We start from the raw sequence: 24,933 nt of genomic DNA, 5'->3' as shown, positions 1-24,933 counted from the left end.
TTTTGTACAATTTAATAGAATTTTTGTCTCTGGTCTTATAATTTTGATCATGTGTAAAAAGCCTAATTTAATAAAAATGTCAATTTTAAAAATAAATCTTTGGGATGTAGCTTTTTGTGTCTATAACCTTTTAGATTGTAGTATTGGTAACCTTAAGTCGGAAGAGTTTAAAATCTATCCTTAAAAAAGTGTTTTTAAAAAAGATTTTTAAGTGGCCTAAAATTTTTGATAAGCAGTGTATATATATATACATATATATATATATATATATATATATATATATATATATATATATATATATATATATATATATATATATAAACAGATATTTTTATCTTTCCCTTTTTTGCAATGAAAAGACATTTTTTCGCCTCATAAGAGTTTAGTTATTAATGACTACAAATCGAAACATTGTCATGCCAGTGTAGCGAAGCCTGTTACATATTTGTATATAAATATAATTATAGATAGCTCTATTTACTGTTGAGCACTATTTTATAAACCTGGTCTAAGTTCTCTGGATTTTTATCATACGGACTTAACCTGAACTTATGTGTGTGTGGGAGGTGAGTGTGTGTGTGTGCGTGTGAGCAGAGAGAGAGAGAGAGAGAGAGAGAGAGAGAGAGAGAGAGAGAGAGAGAGAGAGAGAAGAAAGATAGAAAGAAAGAAAAAATCGAGTGAATTTAAGGGCAAAATGACAAGGATCATTTTTTTTTCAGTTGTTGTTCAACGCCTCGTAAAAGGGCTATTAAATTCGTCTCTCCAAGGTTCTGGTCACTCTGCCAGAACCGAAGCTGAAGTCGCTGAAATACAAGCCGACCATCCATCATGTCGGCCATTTAAGATCCGAAATCAGCCATCTTTTATTTTCAACATTTTTTATGGCAGGAGACGACATCATTCACAGTAGATTGCGAACGGCATTGGCGAAGTGTACGAGCGAGTCTAACGTTGATAGATTAGTTTTGCTGTCTAAATAAAGGGCGAACGGCCAACTTTTCACACACACAGGCAGTCGTGCGTGTGCGCATATAAACACACACACACAGACAACATACACATATTTTTTAATCAAAGCAAAACAACATATATATATATATATATATATATATATATATACATACATACATATATGGATATGAAAACGCTCAACCTGTTTAGCTACAATCAAGGAGTTGTGACATAACGAAACAGCTATCTGTGGATGAATACTATACCTATGATATATTTAACAAAGGCAGCAATTTTTTAATGTATAGCAATACAAGAAATGTTATGTTGACTTGCTTTTTTTCCATGGTTGAATCATTTTTAGCTGATTGGTTAAAATCAACGAAATAAATTTGCTACCATTTAATGACGTCATAGTTAGACGGAGAACCAGTTCATAGAATAAAGCTAATTTCAGAAATTGACAAGAGGATAAAATGCTGAAAAATGAATATATATATATATATATATATATATATATATATATATATATATATATATATATATATATATATATATATTTAAATAAGGGGGTAGTCACCAACAGTGTGTATTTTTTAACATTATTTTACTATTCCGTGTCTTGGTTTTTCATTGTGAATTATGTTTGGATCATTGTAATAATGTTTTTAAATCATTGAAATCGTTTTTACGCGTTTCAGACGTTCTGTGAAGCGTCCTCGTCAGAAATTATTTTCAAATGTGTTGGAGATGTAAAAATGGCATGTTCGTAGTTCATTTGAGGTGTTTATATATATATATCTTGTTGAGACGAAGTAGGTTCATTTCACCGTCGGATTTTAGCGCGGTTTGCTTGATCTGTGTTGGTTAATAGAAATTCTTGTGTGCAGGGTGTTTGCTCAGTTGGTAGAGTGCTTGCCTTGCATGCAAGAAGCTCGGGTTTCGAATCCTGAGTTGGGATGTGTCTAACTGATGAGCCCAAATGAGGGCGAAACTCGAGTCTTGGACTTCCGGTTCTTAGACTGTCATGGCGCTTGTGGACTGCGACGTTTTTTGGCTGTGGAATTTATTATATATATATATATATATATATATATATATATATATATATATATATATATATATATATATATATATATATAACTATGGCATGGTTCGACTAGAAGAAAGCATACGGTACAATCTCTTAAAAACGGCTAATTAAATGATTCTAATTAATAATAATCTATAATTATAAATTAATAATAAATAAATAATGTTAAGTAATAAATACTTCATGTACGAAACAAGTATGAAAATTGGAAGTGACAAGTTGTAGAAAACACCTGACAGAATCAAAAATACAAGGATGTATTTTTGAGGTAAACTGTTTCGACTACACCCTCGTCATCTATTGATGGATCCTGTTTCTAACGATCAATGATCGTCCAATTACCATTTTCTATTTTATCTGGATTTTCTTGTATTCGTCTGGATTCGTTGACTCTTAGTTTTTTTTGATAAACACTGGATTGCTTAAAACTTCTGCGGAGAATGTATGGAAATTACATTGTCCCAGAATTGTAATAAAAATCAGATAATAATTGAAAAGCATTATTTAAATATTTGAGTATTAATGATTCTTTATAACAGAGGAATCGTATCAATATCCACCATATTCAAGAAGAGATTCACAAATATAAATTAAAAATGTAAATCACATATAAATGTGAAATTAGAGACAAAATTGAGCCAGAAACAATAACTACAAATCAAATTCTTAATCAAGATAGAGAAATTGAATTCGAGATTAAAAAACATGGACACTACGCAATCGTGCGTACTAAGGAATCGTATAAGTCCTAGTACTGAAAATTATTATGAGCTTGAATATGAATTCTTACTATTTCACACCTAACTGAGGAGGAGAGAGATGAACTCGTGTGTTTTCCAATGGTATTAGTAAACTGATGCGATACCCCCGACAGTCCGTATCGCTAACTACTAAACTAGCGCAAATAAACTCTGCTATGAGTTCCCGCTAGTATGGCTACTCTCGCATTTGACGGTCACAATGTGTACAATGCGCTCTACTCAATTGGACGTCATGGCGGAGTCGTTTTTATTTTTTATTGATTTATAGACGGATAAATAATCGTCATTTTTGGGGGTTCAGAGTTAAAATTACCACCAACCTCGAAAAAGACGCGGGAAGCAGGAATATTTATTGCTCCTAAGATTACAAAGGAGAGATGTTATAGATTCGCTTTTTTTGGAGGGGGGGGGGAGGTTTAACACATACATCAGCGATGAATGAATTCACCGTTTTCTACGTGCGAGATATACGGGGCGCACACACACACATACGTAAACACACACACACACACACACACACACACATATATATATATATATATATATATATATATATATATATATATATATATATATATATATATATACTAGACTACCCGTGACCCGTTGGGTCAGTATGTTATATTAGCTATGGAATTCATGTATGAGCCTGACACTTGTGACGTTTTTTTTTTTTTTTTTTTTTTTTTTTTTTACACAGTGATCACCACTTATCAAGGCCCGGAAGCCACTCAGGGATAAGGGTTATTGCAAGTACATCACGTTAGTGAGGAGATTAAAGAAAATATTTTTTTTTGACATAACAGAAACATTTCTATGAAATTATATTAAAATGAAAAAAGAATATAGATTGATTTCTATGAGTCGTTCTGTTTATTATAATTGATTATTTAAAAAAAAAAAAAATTACAGTTACTGAATTATAAGTGGTTGGCCATACTTATAGGTAAATGTGCAGTGTGCACTGAACAGATACCATAATATTTATAGTTAAATTCAAATTTTGATATATCTGCTTTTTTTTTTTAAATCGTTCATTTCTGTATTACGTTAAAGTTAGTTTAAACCCCACTCTTCCCATGTTAAATAATAATTTCGAAATAATAACGTTAATATTTCAGCGTCCCAATTGTTATTTTGTTTTTCGCGTTTAAATTATCTAAATAAACAATTGTTAGTACTGTCTGCTTTTTTTTACATCGTTCATTTCTGTATTACGTTTAAGCTATTTTATACCCCACTCTCCCTATGTTAAATTATAATTTCGAAATAATAACGTTAATATTTCAGTGCGCAGGTCATGCGTGCATGCGCAACGGAATGTCGTAAACCGGAAAGTGGCTTACATACATCGTTACAAGATCATTTGAGTTTTATACTTATATATATATATATATATATATATATATATATATATATATATATATATATATATTATAATATAAAGCTGAACGTCTGTGTGTGTGTCTGGTCACGAATAGACTCCTATATGGTTGACTATTATAGAAAACTGATTACATATAATGATAGAAGATGTATCGAGACACAGAAATGGGTATGTTTGATCTGGCATAATGATGATTCATTAAAATTGTGGGATCTGCGTACGCGCCTGGTAAACAAAGTATAGAAATACAAAATTTAAAAATAAAAAAATAAAAACGTTTACAAGTGTTTTTGATATAGATGTACATAATAATACTTTGATAAGTATGTTTTAACTTAAATAGGGATGGTATACTAAAATTGTGGGGTCTGAGTTCGCGCCTCGCCTCCATAGAATTAAATAGGCACAAACAAGACTTTTCATATCTATCTGCATAAGTATACTTTGATTATGTTTCAGTTTGAAGAAATATGGTATAATAAAATTATGGGGTGTGCGTTCGCATCTGACCTCCATAGAATGGAAATATGTCACAAAGTTTAACAAGGTTTTTAATATAGATCCACAGAATATTATAATAAGTGTTTCAGTGTGAACAGGTATGGTATAATAAATTATGGGGTTTATCTATTTTATTTTTACTTTCATCATATATTGCTTTGGTTTTGATACCCCCAAATTCGAAGTTATCTCATTACAACCCTTCCTTTTCATAACCTATCATACTTTCATAAATCAGAGTCCATTTTCTGTAGGCTGTTTTTCAACCCAGTCAACGACGGGTACTTTTACTAGTATATGTATACGTGGAAATAGATTTGCTTTCGTTACACATACTCTGTCAATTTTCAGTTTATAGACTCGAGATTTGATATAAGGGATATTGAGATTTGGGAAAATCTTTTTAATCTATTTCAATTCACATAAAGTGTATTCAAACGTAAGGTAAGCTTTTAAATCGGTTTTTGGTCGAAAATTTGGCTGCCAAAGGATCAAAGTTCAAAAGAATTGACCTTTGCGGTCTTTAGCAAATTATTCAGCTAATTTTGGGTCTAAACATTTCAAATTTTACATAAAGGATATTCAGACATGCAGCAAACTTTTACTCAGTTTTGGGGCGAAAATGTGGCTGCCAAGTGGTCAAAGTTGCAAACTCTACCAAACTCCTCTGCCAATTTTGGGTCTAAACACTTGAAATTTTAGATGTAGGTTACTTGAACAAGAGTCAAACTTTTTAATATATATATACATATGCACATAAATTATGAACAGTTCATAGGACCTGAGCAAAGCCAGACTGAACTGCTAGTATATAAATAAATGAAGAATTATTTCGAGTTAAAATCAAAATAGTATTACGCATAAAACTTGAGAAAAACATGCTTGAGATATGTCAACATTATGTGAATAAAGGAAATCATACGAAATCAGGTCAAATTCAGTCGCCATAATTAATTCTAAAAGAATAACCTCCCTATTCATCTGATTTATAACTTCCCAGAAGAATAGATAATTATCGTGTCCTGTCTTTACTTTGAAGAGAGCCGTGTAGTTTGGAATTGGAATACATTGCTAGTGACAGAAATCCCACTACACTTCAAACACACATTGATACATTAAAACCTTTAAGCACAAAATTACACACTTTTTCACATAGGCATCGCCACTTATCAAGGCCCAGAGACCACTCGAGGACAAGGATTAAAGAGTGTACAGTAGTAAAATTGGATAATATATTAATCGTTAGTAATAGAAATTGGGTAAATTTGTTCACTTAAGCGGAACGGCTCATCAAGAACTTGTTTACGTTGGACTTGAAGACAACCATATTGTAGTCAGCTGGAAAGCTGGAAAATGGAAAACAGTTCCACAGGTGTGCAGTTCTAAGAAAGAAGCTTTGTTCATGGACGCTACGTTTAGGTTTAGGCACAGATAAAGAGTGGGGGGAATTATTGATAGTGTTTTCAGCTAGACGAGTGTTTCTTGTGAAAGTTTGGCGAGGAGGACCATAGATTGGAGCTCAGTCAGGAACTTGCCATGAAAATAACGATAAAGTAGAGACAAACTCGCATCATCTCTTCTGAGAGAAAGAAGTTGCAGAGAAGAGAAAAGGACACCCCCTAACAGGCTACGAAGTCTATTTTGAACTCTATCAAGGCAGGATGAGTCCTTTCTAGCAGCTCCTGCCCAGATGTGGCAACAGTACTCCATCCTTGGACGTACCTGGCTCTTATATAGATAGAGAATTGCATCAGCAGTGAGATATCTACTGGATCGATAGAAGGATCCTACCATTTTTCCAGCGGCCTTGGCAACAGATTTGATGTATGTGTTCCATTTCAGATCAGGAGTAAAGATCAAGCCCAGAAGCTTGTCAAAACATGAGGTCTCCCCAAGACAAGACCCATTCATTTCAATTGATGTCTGATGGGAATCAGAGCGTTGATGATGTAAAGATAAAAGCTTGGTTTTAGATGCATTAAAAGTAACCAGCCACCTCTTTCCCCATTGTACCACATGCTCAATATCAAAGGAAAGAGAATCGGAGAGAACTGTTTCTTTTTTTACTTTAACGACGCGCACGTTGTATTTTCTGTATTACAAGCGATAATACACTGAGAATATCACTCCACTAGGTGCATAAATAATATATGTAGTTTTTCTACCCATATCTTGTTAAACTTGATGAAATTGAATATGAAATAACTTAATTCTTTGGTATTTTATAATTTCTATGTTTTCCTCAAGTCATAGGATGCGCATTCAGACTTACAGTAAATCGATTAAGAAACTACAGGTATACAATGTGTCTGCATGTGTAACTAATAATATATAAACAAAGTTGTTTTTTCATGTTTGAGAAAGGTTGCGTGTGAAGATAATATCTCTTTTTTAAATTCCCAGAAGAAATTTTGATCAAGAGTTTCCTGTTACCATTAGCTGTATTATATACAACATTGATTAATTTACAATTACTCTTCAGTAGGGAGTCATATTTTTGTTCTACAATTTCAGTTGTCGATGTTGCTATTATATTTATTTTTCATTTTGTTTATTGGGTTATGGTTATGGGTATTGATTATGCTACACATATTCTTAGTGTACAGGTAGTTTTTTTTTTATTAATTATTCTTTGTAGATGTGTAATGTTTTTATTAATGAGCAATCAATGAACCAAATAAAAGTCTTTATACATTCAAGCCGTGTTTCATACACGTTGGGCTTTTTATTTTCTTCATCGCTGCTATTTCACTTCATGAGTGGCCGTCGATCGTCTCGTCTGCTTTACAAATAAAACTTTTCATGCATGAAACGTTCACTGAATTTTCTTCAATGTTTTATTTCGAGAAAATGTTATCTTAAAAATTATTTACTTCTTAAAGTTAACTTTCTAACTTAACGAAAGAGTGACGCAGACGGACACATATCGAGATAACATTCGCTTAGATTACAAGCCTATTACATTATTAGCTGTAACCCGTTCGTATGGTTTCCACCGAAAGATTTGAAAACCTTCGTTTTTCTCCTCGAAAATGTGGCGTAATTTGTCATCGTTCAACTTTGTTTTGATTTACCGTTTGACCTTTTTACCCTGTCTGATTACTTATCTTTCTATTCAACCCTGACAACGATTCTATTTTGCAGATCTTGATGATCATGCACTCGGTGTGACCGTTATCAAAATTCACACTAGCTAACTTAATCACTACTGACGTAGTGTTTCTAATATCAAACAAGTAGTTGTTTTATTTTTGTTACATTTCCACTCCAAACAAGGTACAGTGCCACTTTGATGTAAGGAGCTACTATCAGAGACACAAGTTGCAGAGATTTTGCTGCTTGTCGGGTTTGTCGGGGTATTGACGTTAAGGGGGTATAAGGGCTTGAAATTCGTTAGGGCATCCACGATTAAAATACTTGTAAAACAGACAAAGGGATGCAACATTTCATCGATGAGACAGAGGCTGAAGCTTAGATGTCAGTTCAGGATCTATCAGGTTGGCGACTCTCTTTTGAACCCTGTTCAGGAGTGAGAGGCTAGTAGCAGATACACCAGCAAAATTTGACAACAATACTCCATACATTGGCGAATGGTGGCATTATAGAGGTACAGGATACTTTCAGGCGTAAGTAGCTTTCTAGCACGGTAGAGAGAGAGAGAGAGAGAGACCCACCTTCTTTGCAGCAACCTTGGCAATGCTCTCGATGTATCTGTTCCAAATCATAACTCTGTGAACGTTAACCGAACAGTTTGAAAGAAGTACTTTCAGGCAGTGTATCATTCGCCATAGCTATTGGTTTGCTTCTTAAACTTGATAAGGTTTCTTGTAATTATTAAAGGAAACAAGCTTAGTTTTGGCAGAATCGAACGCTACCATTCATTTTTGACTCCATTTCACTAATAGTATAGGATCTGATTTTCATGAGAAGACCATCGTACCACACCTGTCAAAAGCCTTAGATATATTTTAGCCAAATGCCCCCCCTTCCCAGCCTTATCCAGTGCATGGTATATAGCTTCAAAGATTACAGTTAGAATATCTGCAGTAGAACGGGTTTGCCTAAATCTATATTGATGATCGGACAGAAGTTTAGCAACTGTCAGGTGATGGACTAGAGCTTGATTAAATATGGACTCAAATATTTTGGTGAAAAGAGGGAGAAGGCTAATGAGGCGATAATTTAATGGGTCAGTTCTTTCACCAGAATATGTGTAAGCAGATTTCCAACAGTCAGGAAAGCATGATTCGTTTAGGCATTTATTGAAAAGTTTGGAGAGAATAGAAGCACCTCAGCCAAGCATTTTTTTTAATAGTATTGCCGGGATGAGATTAGGTCCACATGCTTTTGAGGTGTCTAGGATTTTTATGATATCATGTACCTGGGAAGGGGTGCTTTTTAGATAATCTAGTATGGTTTTTGCCCGCAAAGGAAAACAGAGACGAGTGGTTTGCTGGGTATAATGTAGAGTTGGAGGAAAACTGATGGGCAAGCATGTTAGCTTTCTCAGTTGCCGTGCAAACAACCTCATGATTGTTGGATAGTGGGGAAATTGTTGACTGCCTATTATTTACTACACTGTTATAGATTTCCCAGAAATCACGAATTCCTTAGTTCTGCGCTTCAATGCGTTTCCTGGTAGTTTCGGTATATTCTCTCTTAGCTGTTACTATTTCTTTCTTACAATTACTTCTAGCTTCTATAAACCTTTATCTGTTTGTATTGGATTTATGCCGGATAAATCTGCGGTATGCATGTTGCCTCTGAGCAATGTCTATTGCGCAAGTACAATTAAGCCATTGGGAAAGTGGCGCACTTTTCCACAGGAAGAGAAAAGATATTTCCCCATGGGGTATCTCTGATGTAATCTCTAATCGCACCCTAGTCAGCCTTATTTTGTCGTTTTCAGCAATGGCTCTTCAGAGAATTTTTAGAGTACACTATCACAAATAATACATGTTTTACTCACGAAGAGTTTTTGCAATAAGATAATAAAAACAAGATTATATAAGGATAATTTTTATTCACATAAAATACATTTTGGTCTTACAACCTGTGTATTTAGGAATCGTTTTGGTATCTGAATTATTTAGCCCTTATTTTGATTCTCGATACTGAAAAACTGATCTTCGATTTATCGTCCCAACACTAATATAAACCATAAAAGCTTAGCAATTAGTATGCATGAACCGTTTCCATAAATTTAGCGATTTCAATTAAGAAGTGGCATGACTTTTAGCTATTATCTCTTCGAGGCATACCTGTAATCATTCAGCAACACACTAATGTACCACGGCTCAGTAGTTGGGAATCACTGACATAGACATTGCAAATAAATGTTATGACAATGAAAAAGAAACAGAAAAACTGTAAGTGACACGGAGGCTTGCATCATCCAATGACAATTCTTCTTGCAATCTCACTTTTGTATGAAATACCTTCTCTAATATAAACCTGGTTACTCCTTGAACCACAAAAATGACTTGATATAGCCGAATGTCAAAATCCTTTTAACGCATTTTATAATATTACTAACGGGGGTACCCGACGTTTCCTGGGTGTTTGGAGGTGTGTGTGCTGTTAAATAAAAAGGAAACCGGGGGGGAGGTAGGATCGAACCCGAAGCCCTGAGGCGAATTTTGAAAATAAAATCGGCCAACCAGAATGAATTAGTGAAAGATGTTTGAATTTATTTAAGTAAGAACCAAATTGACAGGTGCGCGCCCGGAATTCGTCGAGCGTTACGACGACGACGACGACGACGACGACGACGAAGACCAGATTTGTTTGTTATAAGCCAAGTAAAAAAGAAAACAACGTTAAAACTTAAGCGGGAAAAACACAAAAAACTAACGTAAGGCAAACGAACGATGAAAACAGACAAACGAACACGTGAAAATGGCTTAAATAAGCCTGTTTCGATATTAAAATTTAAAAAATCGGTGGATACCCGGGTGTTTTTGGATGTGTGGTCAGAGGTGGATAAGTGAAGTAAAAAAACAAACAGAAAAACGAACGTTACGTGAAAAATGGCTTAAATAACACTGGTTCAATATTTATATTTAAAAAATCGAAAAAAAACGACATCTCACACCACGATTCGAACCCAAAACTTTTAGATAATGAGCCAATGCGCTAATCAACTGACTTAACGCGACGTACTTAAAAAATTTGTACAGTTTTCAACTATTTAAAGTAAATCAGGTCAAGACGTCATCTGGCGCATGCGTAGCACCGCTCGTCGCACGAGAAGACCGTTTTTGTTGATCCCCCCCTGTCGAAAATTGTCGATTTCGGGGTGAAAAAATGAGTGTTTTTGGCCAATTTTTCGATAATTTTCGAGCGAAGGATAGGGCTTCGAGATGATACCGAGTTTGTGAATTTTCGTCGTGTCTGTCGAAAGTTTTTAGCAGACACAAAAACATACACACATACATACATTTTCGCTTTTATATATATAGATGTTTCGGTGTGATATATAGGGTGTCCACAAAGTCTGGCTACATTATGTAGCCAGACTTTGTAGAAGCATCCTGTAGATTGTGTAGCCAGACTTTGTGGGCACCCTGTATATATATATATATATATATATATATATATACAGGGTGCCCACAACGTCTGGCTACATAATCCAGAGGATGCTTCCACAAAGTCTGGCTACATAATGTAGCCAGACTTTGTGGACACCCTATATATATATATATATATATATATATATATATATATATATATATATATATATATATAATAACTTCATTTATTCACATAGAATTAATATACGAAAGTATAGATTTATGCGTAAACTTTAAGTATTTACTTCAAAAGTGCTCAATACGTAGGTAGAGCTAGTTATTAATTTATAAAATATATATGGTGATTAAGCTACACTGAATATTCGGCGTTTCATCCACTCTAGGATTCGTCAGGCTTATGCGCGAATTCTGTGGTTGTTTATCGTTTTTATATGGTCTTCTCTTGAGAATTTTAGTTAGCCAATCAGCTCTCTAGTATCCACCGCGCTCCTTCGCCCAGTTCAAAATAAATGTCTAACAAAATAAAGCGTAGTTTATCAGGCAACAATCTTTGCGAAAGAAAACACAAATAACAAGACATATTATGTAGGCATGACTTCCTTAGATTTCAAAACCCGATACTATTACCACAAAGTACATTCAGCAATAAAAAACACCGTATAAAAACAACACTAGCGAATAAATACTGGGAACTCAAAGAAAGCGGACAATAATAAGACAAGCTACCGCGTGAGGCATTTAGACGACCCATGTAAATTATGCCTCCATGAAAAATTTGCTATCCTGTACTTCAAAGAACCTCAAAATCTATTAAACTGTAGAAGAGAAATAGCAAATACCTGTGTTCACAAAATAAATTTACTCTAGGATAGCGATACAAAATAGGTTTAAAACTAACAAAAGCAATAGAAAATAAACAAATAAATAAATTAAATAAACATGAATATACATAAACGATCACACATATATGTATGTATATATATGTATATATATGTGCATATATGTGTGTACACATATGTATATATATATATATATGTATATATATATATATATATATATATATAAAGAAAATGTCTGCCTTAAACCACTAAACTAGTTTTAAAACATATCCTTTGTTCGATAAAATGCACGCCCCTTGGCTGATAGGAAGGGGCGCGGTGGATACTAGAAAGCTGATTGGCTAACTAAAATCCTCAACAGAAGAGGACCATATAAAAACGATAAACAACCACAGAATTCGCGCATAAGCCTGACGAATCTTCAGTGTAGCTTAATCGCCACATATATTTTATAAATGACTATATATATATATATATATATATATATATATATATATATATTTCAGTCGGTATGTCTAGTTACTCCCAGATTATAATAACAACTAGATAGAGCTAAATATCAGATTCATTTCATTTTATAGTCTTATCCTTCGAAATTTTTATTATTCTTTCAAACGTATCGGCCGGTAAATCCTTTCGAGCTTGAGAACATTAATGTTGAACTAAGGAACCTGTATGAAATTTTCTTTATCTAATTCTCGTTCCATCAACTGTGACTGGTTAGAAGGGCGAACTGATAGCGTAATGCATAAAGTGCTAAGTAATATACAGATTTATGTGGGTTGAAGGTTTAATCGCAGTGCGGACAATGCTAAGTAAGACCTTTACCCAGTTTATGAAACGAGATCAAGTTTCTCCCGTAAAATGATTAAATGAATTCTATACAGATTAACAAGTTCAAGGATAAACATTCTAGATTTCAGCCAAATGCCCCTGGAGAAGGTCGAAGATTACATCACTCGAAACGTAAGGCAAATGACAAAAATTTCTAAAGAGAATACAAATTTTCCGTTCGAAGTTCCGTGCATTCCAAAGTTTGACATGAAAATTCTCGAGTTCTACAAAGTTTAATTTAAAGAAAGTCGAACTGTTTAAAAAATATATCCCAAATGTTTAAAAAATATATCCGAAATGTTTAAAAAATATATCCGAAATGTTTTAAAAAATATATCCTAAATGTTTAAAAAATATATCCGAAATGTTTAAAAAATATATTCGAAATGTTTTAAAAAATATATCCGAAATGTTTAAAAAATATATCCGAAATGTTTTAAAAAATATATCCGAAATGTTTTAAAAAATATATCCGAAATGTTTAAAAAATATATCCGAAATGTTTAAAAAATTTATCCGAAATGTTTTAAAAAATATATCCGAAATGTTTTAAAAAATATATCCGAAATGTTTAAAAAATATATCCGAAATGTTTAAAAAATATATCCGAAATGTTTTAAAAAATATATCCGAAATGTTTAAAAAATATATCCGAAATGTTTTAAAAAATATATCCGAAATGTTTAAAAATATATCCGAAATGTTTAAAAAATATATACGAAATGTTTTAAAAATATATCCGAAATGTTTTAAAAATATATCCTAGACTAGAATATTTGTCGGAATGAATCCAAATAATACAATTCATGGTATTTCCTTGATAAAAATATTTGACAAGTGATAAACACTTGTCGCGAATAATAGAACTTCATTAGGTGTGTCAGAATATTTGTGAAAAATATTGAATAATTCGACTCCCTGTTTTTCGAAGCTTATAACTACTCGAAAAATGTAATTCAAACCCTAATCTTTTTTCAATTAAAGGAGCAAGTACCAAAGTTTCATTTAAAAAAAAAGAAAAGAAAAACACAACGTGATTAAAAAAAAAAAGGTTTTAAACTTCGGACTTTATAGGTAAATTTCTAAAAAAACACTACTTTTTTGTTTTATATTTGAATATATTATTTTTTGATCTTCTATCTTCAATTTTTTATATATAAAACTTTGGTGAGTAAATTAATTAATTACTTTTTAATAGACATTTCAAAATGGGGGCGTGCATTAATTCGACCCCCTGTCTTTTCAAGCTTATAACTACTCGAAAAATGTAATTCAAACCCTAATTTTTTCAATTAAAGGAGCAAGGACCAAGGTTTCATTAAAAGCAAACAAACAAACAAACAAACAAAAACAACGTGGGTTTTTTAAAAAACAGTTTTTAAATTTCGGACTTTACAGGTAAATTTCTAAAAAACACTACCTTTTTTTGTTTTAAATTTGAATATATTATTTATTGATCTTTTATCTTCAGTTTGTGATATATAAAACTTTGGTGAGTAAATTAATTAATTTTAATAGACATTTTAAAATGGGGGGGGGGCGTGAATTAAAAAAAACGTTTATCTAAAATATTATATTCGATTTATTGGAAAGAGCATAAAATTTCACATTGACCCTGAAAATATCGTAAAAATAGAATCAATAGAAAAATTTTGATAGATTTTTAAAGTTTAAAAATTGAAAAATACTGAACTCGTAAAATTCAATTAATTTCATTACTGTTTAAAAAAATATATTTCTATTACTTTTTATACAACTTTAATAGTTTATTTTGGAAGTATAATCCATAAAGAAAATAAACAACCCACTTTTAAAAGAGAAATTACGAGTTTTTTTATATTTTATTTGCAGTTTCGTGTTAGGGGTGTCAAAAATTCCTACAAAAAGTCTGATCCACCTAGAACTTCATAACAAACGAATTCCAATTCATTTGAAATAAACATGTAATTCATTGATAAAGTTTTTTTGTAATTTTCAAAATTGCTTTAATTTTTTTTATCGAAAATTAATAATTCAAGCCCCATTGTTTTTCAATTTTTTTCAGAGGTTGATGAGCAAATGATGAATGTGCAGAACAAGAACAGCAGTTATTTTGTTGAGTGGATTCCGAACAATGTAAAGACAGCTGTCTGTGACATCCCACCACGAGGATTGAAAATGTCGGCCACATTCATTGGAAATACAACAGCCATTCAAGAGCTTTTTAAACGAATATCCGAACAGTTTACAGGTTAGTTGTGCTATCTATCTATCTATCTATCTATCTATCTATCTATCTATCTATCTTAACTTCTTCATATCTATTAGATTGAGAAGAAAATCTTGCGAAATTTTAAATTTTTTATTCCAAATGATGTATTTTCAAATAAGTTTTCATTATAATATCTCTACTACATGTCATTTTAAAAAACATTTTTCTATCTAATCGTTTAAATTACAATTCTGACTTCTTTTTAGAACGTTGAATTTAAGATGGAAAAAAGCGAATCGCACAATTTTCTTATTTCAATTCAAGTTAGACCGAAAACTGCTAAAACAGCTCGCGATATCAATGAACCGTTTGACTCAATAACCACTGCTGAACGCACAGCACAATGGTGGTTTAAGAAATTTCGTGGCGCCGACGAGAAGATAATGAACGTACTGGTCAACCATTGGATGTTGACAACAATCAATTAAGAGCCAATCCAGCCATAAATGTTCAAGAATTTACTTCTGAATTTGACGTAACGTATACGACGATTTCCAATCGTTGTTAAACTTAAACTATGTTGAAATCGGACATGATTCTGAATTAATTAGATCTTTAGTTTATTAATTTAATTTATTATTTTTGTGTTTTATTTGTTTCTTAACTTCAAGTAATTCGGTTGGATTCCACGTTTAATCTCTTTTCTAAACCCTCCCAGAAAAAGGTTTCGTATCTTGTGCTTTTTCGGTGTTACGCATCGATTTTAATTTTAAGCTGGGAAGTCTATTGCTCTTACAAATCTATTGCAATGTAATTGTTTCTGTACAATAAAATAAAATGAAATAAGATAAAAATAGAATAAAATAAATGTATATTCCCTACTAGTAGCTTAGGATGTTCAAGATTGCTATTTATCATTGTGATCTTTTGTTTACACTTCGGAGAAATAATCAGTTAAATGCTTTTCAAGGGGGATAACTCTGAATTGCTAATTTTATTTATTTATTTATTCAACAAAATTTGGCGTTTTAATTATCTTAATCCCAAAAATTTACACTTAATTGTGCTAGAAGTCATCCTGCGTTGTTTATTTAGTTCAATTAGTTTTATATTTTATTAGTTTTTGAATGTTATGCAGCGTCTTCAGATTCTCATTTAACTGTTTATATTTCCGATCCCTGTACAATTCCTTCATCTAAACGTTACCCGTCTTTTGTTTCTACGATGTTACGTTTCGATTTCCCATAAGATGCTCTTTTCTTAAGATTGACTTGTTACTTAAAATTTATTTCAAAAAGATTATTTTAATTACGATGGGGGACATCTTCCTTTCATATTAGTTAATTTAAAAATCCGGAATTTATAGCGGTTTGTCGTTTTCATTTATAATCTCCGAGACCCTAATTAAGTAAAAACTTTTATAGGAAGGTAACTACGGATTTCTAATTTTTTTGTTTCTTAAGATTCAGGGTTCTATGTTATTCCAATATTATATTCGTCTATAATTATTAGTTCGTACTCATTTGTTTTTACTGAACCAATAAAAAATAAGAGCACATCTACTCTATGCCCCTACAGATTGAATTACCATTCATTTTCAACATTATCCACCCCTAACAACTAGTTAACACCATTTCTTTTTTACACTGTTGACTTTACTGGGGTTTGATCTTAATTTCCATAACTATTAGTTAAGGTTTAAGTTATTACTATCCTTCGTTTTTTTTTATTACATTTTCACCCCAAACAAGGCACATTGTCACTTTGGTGTAGGGGGATACTATCAGGGGCAGCAACTGCTGGGGCACTATGTTGGGATTTGGGCAGCAAGATATCGGTTCACATTACACTTGAACTTTTGCATGTCAGTACAGTTGGGGAAGCAGGAACCTGGAATGGAATTCCAGAGTCTAGCGGTTCTGGGGAAGAAACTACTGGAGTAGAAATATCTTTTATATCTAGGGATCTCTACTGTGGGGGTGGGATTTAGCAGCCTGTCAGGTTTGTCGAGGGTGTCTACGTCGTGGGGGCACAAATGTCTGCAGTTCGTCAGAGCATTCACCACTAAAATACTTGTAGAACAGGCAGAGGGATGCAACGTTTCGTCGATGGGACAGAGGCTGAAGCTTAGATGCCAGTTCAGGGCCTATCAGATTGGCGACTCTCTTTTGAACCTTGTCTAGAAGCGAGAGACTAGAAGCAGATGCACCAGCCCAAATGTGACAACAATACTCCATACATGGGCGAATGGTGGCCTTATAGAGATACAGGATACTTTTAGGTGTCAGTAGTTTTCTAACACGGTAGAGAGAGAGCCTACCTTTTTCGCAGCGGCACTGGCAATGTTTTCAATATAATTGTTCCAACTCATGTTTCCTGTGAACGTTAGGCCAAGCAGTTTGAAAGATGTACTCTCAGACAGGGAGTCACTGGCCATTGCTATTGGTGGCAGAGAAGGTTTCTTGTAATTATTGAAGGAAACCAGTTTAGTCTTGGCAGCATTGAATGTGACCATCCATTTATGTCCTCATTCCACTACAGATTGGAGGTCATCCTCTAGTGTTTTTGCCATTTCTTTCATCCCTCATATTCCTCATATTCCGTTTAATTTACTTTAAGTTAAGTTTAATATCTTCTCAGTTATTTATTTCACCATTCGAATTTTCATTGTTAATTTTGTGTGTTTTTTCTACATTTTACTGAAAGTATCTAGTGATGATACCTAATTTGAGTTTCTTCTTCCAAGGTTTTGGTCGCAAGAGTAGGAATTTGTTAATGTGAAGACAACTTTGTATGGCATCTAATTTTTTGTTTGAAATTTCTTCTTTAGAATTCACTATGTAATAAACTTAAAAATTCACTATGTAATAAGCTTAAAAAGTCACTATGTAATAAGCTTAAAAATTCACTATGTAATAAGCTTAAAAATTCACTATGTAATAAGCTTAAAAATTCACTATGTAATAAGCTTAAAAATTCACTATGTAATAAGCTTAAAAATTCACTATGTAATAAGCTTAAAAATTCACTATGTAATAAGCTTAAAAATTCACTATGTAATAAGCTTAAAAATTCACTATGTAATAAGCTTAAAACTTCACTATGTAATAAGCTTAAAAATTCACTATGTAATAAACTTAAAAATTCACTATGTAATAAGCTTAAAAATTCACTATGTAATAAGCTTAAAAATTCACTATGTAATAAGCTTAAAATTCACTATGTAATAAACTTAAAAATTCACTATGTAATAAGCTTAAAAATTCACTATGTAATAAGCTTAAAAATTCACTATGTAATAAGCTTAAAGTAAGCATAGATTAAACCTTTTGGTTTACTAGGTTTGTATCTGCAACCTTTATCGACTATTGCCTATTTTATTTCGAATTCTTTATTATTTCTGCGTAGTTCTGTGATCCAATCCCATAATGCTGTTGAGTCCTTTTTTGTTTTTAATAATTTTTGTTCTCATTTACATTATCGTTTCTATCACTACAAGGTTCGTTGGTTTTAAATGATGCGATGTGGTTTCTGAGTCTGTCCTTGAACGTACAATTACTATCCCCAAGTATACTATCCTACGGTTATCAACCTTAACATTTGTATACAACTTCTGAAATCAAATAATTTCCCCTCAATAAGCATTCGTTCGGTGCCCTACAATTGCATTTTAAAAGTAGCCACCCAGAAAACACGTGATTATGTTCCTAAAATAGCATTTCACAATCAATGTACTTAAAAAAACTATTCTAAAAGCAACACAGTTCAAGCCAAGCAAACATGAACAAGCCTACTAATACCCCGGCTGGTGAACATTAAGTGAGTCAGTCGAAACTACTTGAAAAAATCAAGAAGAAAAAAAAGACACCTGATGAAACATGAAAAAAGATCAAACACATGTACAATATTTACAAATTAATAATATTTACCACGTACAATATTTACAAATTAATAATATTTACCTTGTACAATATTTAAAAATTATAATATTTACTATGTACAATATTTACAAATTAATAATATTTACCATGTACAATATTTACAAATTAATAATATTTACCTTGTACAATATTTAAAAATTATAATATTTACTATGTACAATATTTACAAATTAATAATATTTACCATGTACAATATTTACAAATTAATAATATTTACCGTGTACAATATTTACAAATAAATAATATTTATCATGTACAATATTTAAAAATTAATAATATTTACCATGTACAATATTTAAAGATTAACAATATTTACCATGTACAATATTTACAAATTAATAATATTTACCATGTACAATATTTAAAAATTATAATATTTATCATGTACAATATTTAAAAATTAATAATATTTACCATGTACAATATTTACAAATTAATAATATTTACTATGTACAATATTTACAAATTAATAATATTTACCATGTACAATATTTAAAAATTAATAATATTTACCATGTACAGTATTTAAAGATTAACAATATTTACCATGTACAATATTTACAAATTAATAATATTTACCATGTTAAATATTTACAAATTAACCATGTACAATATTACCATGTACAATATTTAAAAATTATAATATTTATCATGTACAATATTAAACAATTATAATATTTACCATGTACAATATTTAAAAATTAATAATATTTACCATGTACAATATTTACAAATTAATAATATTTACCATGTTAAATATTTACAAATTAATAATATTTACTATGTACAATATTTAAAAATTAATTATATTTACCATGTACAATATTTACAAATAAATAATATTTACCATGTACAATATTAAAAAATTATAATATTTACCATGTTCAATATTTAAAAATTAATAATATTTACCATGTTCAATATTTACAAATAAATAATATTTACTATGTACAATATTTAAAAATTAATAATATTTACCATGTTCAATATTTACAAATTAATAATATTTACTATGTACAATATTTAAAAATTAATAATATTTACCATGTACAATATTTACAAATAAATAATATTTACCATGTACAATATTTACAAATTAATTATATCTACCATGTACAATATTCACAAATTAATTATATTTACTATGTACAATATTTAAAAATTAATAATATTTACCATGCACAATATTTAAAAATTAATAATATTTACCATGTTCAATATTTACAAATTAATAATATTAACTATGTACAATATTTAAAAATTAATAATATTTACCATGTACAATATTTAACAAATTAATAATATTTACCATGTACAATATTTAACAAATTAATTATATTTACCATGTTCAATATTTAAAAATTAATAATATTTACCATGTTCAATATTTACAAATTAATAATATTTACTATGTACAATATTTACAAATTAATTATATTTACCATGTACAATATTTAAAAATTAATGATATTTACCATGTACAATATTTATAAATTATTAATATTTACCATGTTTAATATTTACAAATTAATAATATTTACTATGTACAATATTTAAAAATTAATTATATTTACCATGTACAATATTTAAAAATTAATTATATTTACCATGTACAATATTTAAAAATTAATAATATTTACCATGTACAATATTTACAAATTAATAATATTCACCATGTACAATATTTAAAAATTAATAATATTTACCATGTACAATATTTAAAAATTAATGATATTTACCATGTTCAATATTTAAAAATTAATAATATTTACTATGTACAATATTAAAAATTAATAATATTTACCATGTACAATATTTAAAAGTTAATAATATTTACCATGTTCAATATTTACAAATTAATAATATTTACTATGTAAATATTTAAAAATTAATAATATTTACCATGTACAATATTTAAAAATTAATAATATTTACCATGTACAATTTTTTACAAATTAATAATATTTACCATGTACAATATTTAAAAATTATAATATTTATCATGTACAATATTTACAAATTAATTATATTTACCATGTACAATATTTTAAAAATTAATAATATTTACCATGTACAATATTTAAAAATTATAATATTTACCATGTACAATATTTACAAATTAATAATATTTACCATGTACAATATTTACAAATTAATACTATTTACCATGTACAATATTTAAAAATTAATAATATTTACCATGTACAATATTTTTAAAATTATAATATGCATATGTACAATATTTAAAAATTAATAATATTTATGTGTACAATATTTAAAAAATTAATAATATTTACCATGTACAATATTTAAAAATTAATAATATTTACCATGTACAATATTTAAAAATTAATAATATTTACTATTAACAATATTTAAAAATTAATAATATTTACCATGTACAATATTTAAAAATTAATAATATTTACCATGTACAATATTTAAAAGTTAATAATATTTACCGTGTACAATATTTAAAAAATTATAATATGCATATGTACAATATTTAAAAATTAATAATATTTATATGTACAATATTTAAAAAATTAATAATATTTATATGTACAATAATTAAAAATTAATGATATTTACCATGTACAATATTTAAAAATTAATAATATTTACCATGTACAATATTTTAAAAATTATAATATGCATACGTACAATATTTAAAGAATTAATAATATTTATATGTACAATATTTAAAAATTAATAATATTTATATGTACAACATTTAAAAATTAATGATATTTACCATGTACAATATTTAAAAATTAATGATATTTACCATGTACAATATTTTAAAAATTATAATATGCATATGTACAATATTTAGAAATTAATAATATTTATATGTACAATATTTAAAAATTAATAATATTTACCATGTACAATATTTACGAATTAATTATATTTACCATGTACAATATTTACAAATTTATTATATTTACCATGTACAATATTTAAAAATTATAATATTTATCATGTACAATATTAAACAATTATAATATTTACCATGTACAATATTTAAAAATTAATAATATTTACCATGTACAATATTTACAAATTAATAATATTTACCATGTTAAATATTTACAAATTAATAATATTTACTATGTACAATATTTAAAAATAAATTATATTTACTATGTACAATATTAAAAAATTATAATATTTACCATGTTCAATATTTAAAAATTAATAATATTTACCATGTTCAATATTTACAAATTAATAATATTTACTATGTACAATATTTACAAATTAATAATATTTACCATGTAGAATATTTAAAAATTAATAATATTTACTATGTACAATATTTAAAAATTAATAATATTTACCATGTACAATATTTAACAAATTAATAATATTTACCATGTACAATATTTAACAAATTAATTATATTTACCATGTTCAATATTTAAAAATTAATAATATTTACCATGTTCAATATTTACAAATTAATAATATTTACTATGTACAATATTTAAAAATTAATTATATTTACCATGTACAATATTTAAAAATTAATTATATTTACCATGTACAATATTTAAAAATTAATAATATTTACCATGTACAATATTTACAAATTAATAATAGTTTCCATGTACAATATTTAAAAATTAATAATATTTACCATGTAAAATATTTACAAATTAATAATATTTTCCATGTACAATATTTAAAACTTATAATATTTACCATGTACAATATTTAAAAATTATAATATTTACCATGTTCAATATTTAAAAATTAATAATATTTACTATGTACAATATTAAAAATTAATAATATTTACCATGTACAATATTTAAAAGTTAATAATATTTACCATGTTAAATATTTACAAATTAATAATATTTACTATGTAAATATTTAAAAATTAATAATATTTACCATGTACAATATTTAAAAATTAATAATATTTACCATGTACAATATTTAACAAATTAATAATATTTACCATGTACAATATTTAAAAATTATAATATTTATCATGTACAATATTTACAAATTAATTATATTTACCATGTACAATATTTAAAAATTAATAATATTTACCATGTACAATATTTAAAAATTATAATATTTACCATGTACAATATTTACAAATTAATAATATTTATCATGTACAATATTTACAAATTAATAATATTTACCATGTACAATATTTAAAAATTAATAATATTTACCATGTACAATATTTTTAAAATTATAATATGCATATGTACAATATTTAAAAATTAATAATATTTATGTGTACAATATTTAAAAAATTAATAATATTTATATGTACAATATTTAAAAATTAATAATATTTACCATGTACAATATTTAAAAATTAATAATATTTACTATGTACAATATTTAAAAATTAATAATATTTATATGTACAATATTTACAAATTAATAATATTTACCATGTACAATATTTAAAAATTAATAATATTTACCGTGTACAATATTTTAAAAATTATAATATGCATATGTACAATATTTAAAAATTAATAATATTTATATGTGCAATATTTAAAAAATAAATAATATTTATATGTACAATAATTAAAAATTAATGATATTTACCATGTACAATATTTAAAAATTAATAATATTTACCATGTACACTATTTTTAAAATTATAATATGCATACGTACAATATTTAAAGAATTAATAATATTTATATGTACAATGTTTAAAGAATTAATAATATTTATATGTACAATATTTAAAAATTAATGATATTTACCATGTACAATATTTAAAAATAAATGATATTTACCATGTACAATATTTTAAAAATTATAATATGCATATGTACAATATTTAGAAATTAATAATATTGATATGTACAATATTTAAAAAATTAATAATATTTACCATGTACAATATTTACAAATTAATTATATTTACCATGTACAATATTTACAAATTAATAATATTTACCATGCACAATATTTAAAAATGTATAATATTTACCATGTACAATATTTACAAATTAATTATATTTACCATGTACAATATTTAAAAATTAATTATATTTACCATGTACAATATTTACAAATTAATAATATTTACCATGTACAGTATTTACAAATTAATTATATTTACCATGTACAATATTTACAAATTAATTATATTTACCATGTACAATATTTACAAATAAATAATATTTACCATGTACAATATTTACAAATTAATTATATTTACCATGTACAATATTTACAAATTAATAATATTTATCATGTACAATATTTAAAAATATATAATATTTACCATGTACAATATTTACAAATTAATTATATTTACCATGTACAATATTTACAAATTAATTATATTTACCATATACAATATTTACAAATTAATAATATTTACCATGTACAGTATTTACAAATTAATTATATTTACCATGTACAATATTTACAAATTAATTATATTTACCATGTACAATATTTACAAATAAATAATATTTACCATGTACAATATTTACAAATTAATTATATTTACCATGTACAATATTTAAAAATTAATTATATTTACCATGTACAATATTTACAAATTAATTATATTTACCATGTATATCTAAAAAAAATTATAATATTTACCATGTACAATATTTACAAAAATTTAGTATTTACCTCATACAATATTTAAAATTATATTAATAACCATGTAAAAAAATTTAAAAAATTATAATATTTACCATATCCAATATTTAAACAATAAATAATATTAACCATGTACAATATTTAAAAATTAATAATATTTACCATGTGAAATAATTAAAAACTTATAATATTTACTATTTACAATATTTACAAATTTATAATAGTTCCCATGTACAATATTTAAAAATTATAATAATTACCATGTAGAATATTTAAAAATTATAATAAT

The 24,933-nt window shown here is 28.0% G+C and overlaps 1 pseudogene across 1 annotated transcript in view; it reads left to right on the top strand.

The window, feature by feature from the left end:
* LOC145259060 (tubulin beta-4B chain-like) overlaps positions 1-24,933 on the top strand; it is a 199,573-nt pseudogene that overhangs the window by 141,994 nt on the left and 32,646 nt on the right. The window contains exon 7 of the transcript XR_013864114.1: positions 14,944-15,129. The product of XR_013864114.1 is annotated as a tubulin beta-4B chain-like (transcript). The remainder of the gene's footprint in view (positions 1-14,943; positions 15,130-24,933) is intronic.

This window comes from Euprymna scolopes, chromosome 34 (assembly GCF_053919585.1).
Source record: "Euprymna scolopes isolate OS-2025 chromosome 34, ASM5391958v1, whole genome shotgun sequence".
Taxonomy (NCBI): Eukaryota; Metazoa; Mollusca; class Cephalopoda; order Sepiida; family Sepiolidae; genus Euprymna; species Euprymna scolopes.
Note: the sequence above shows the minus strand (reverse complement) of the source record. Positions and strands in the feature narration are given on the sequence as shown.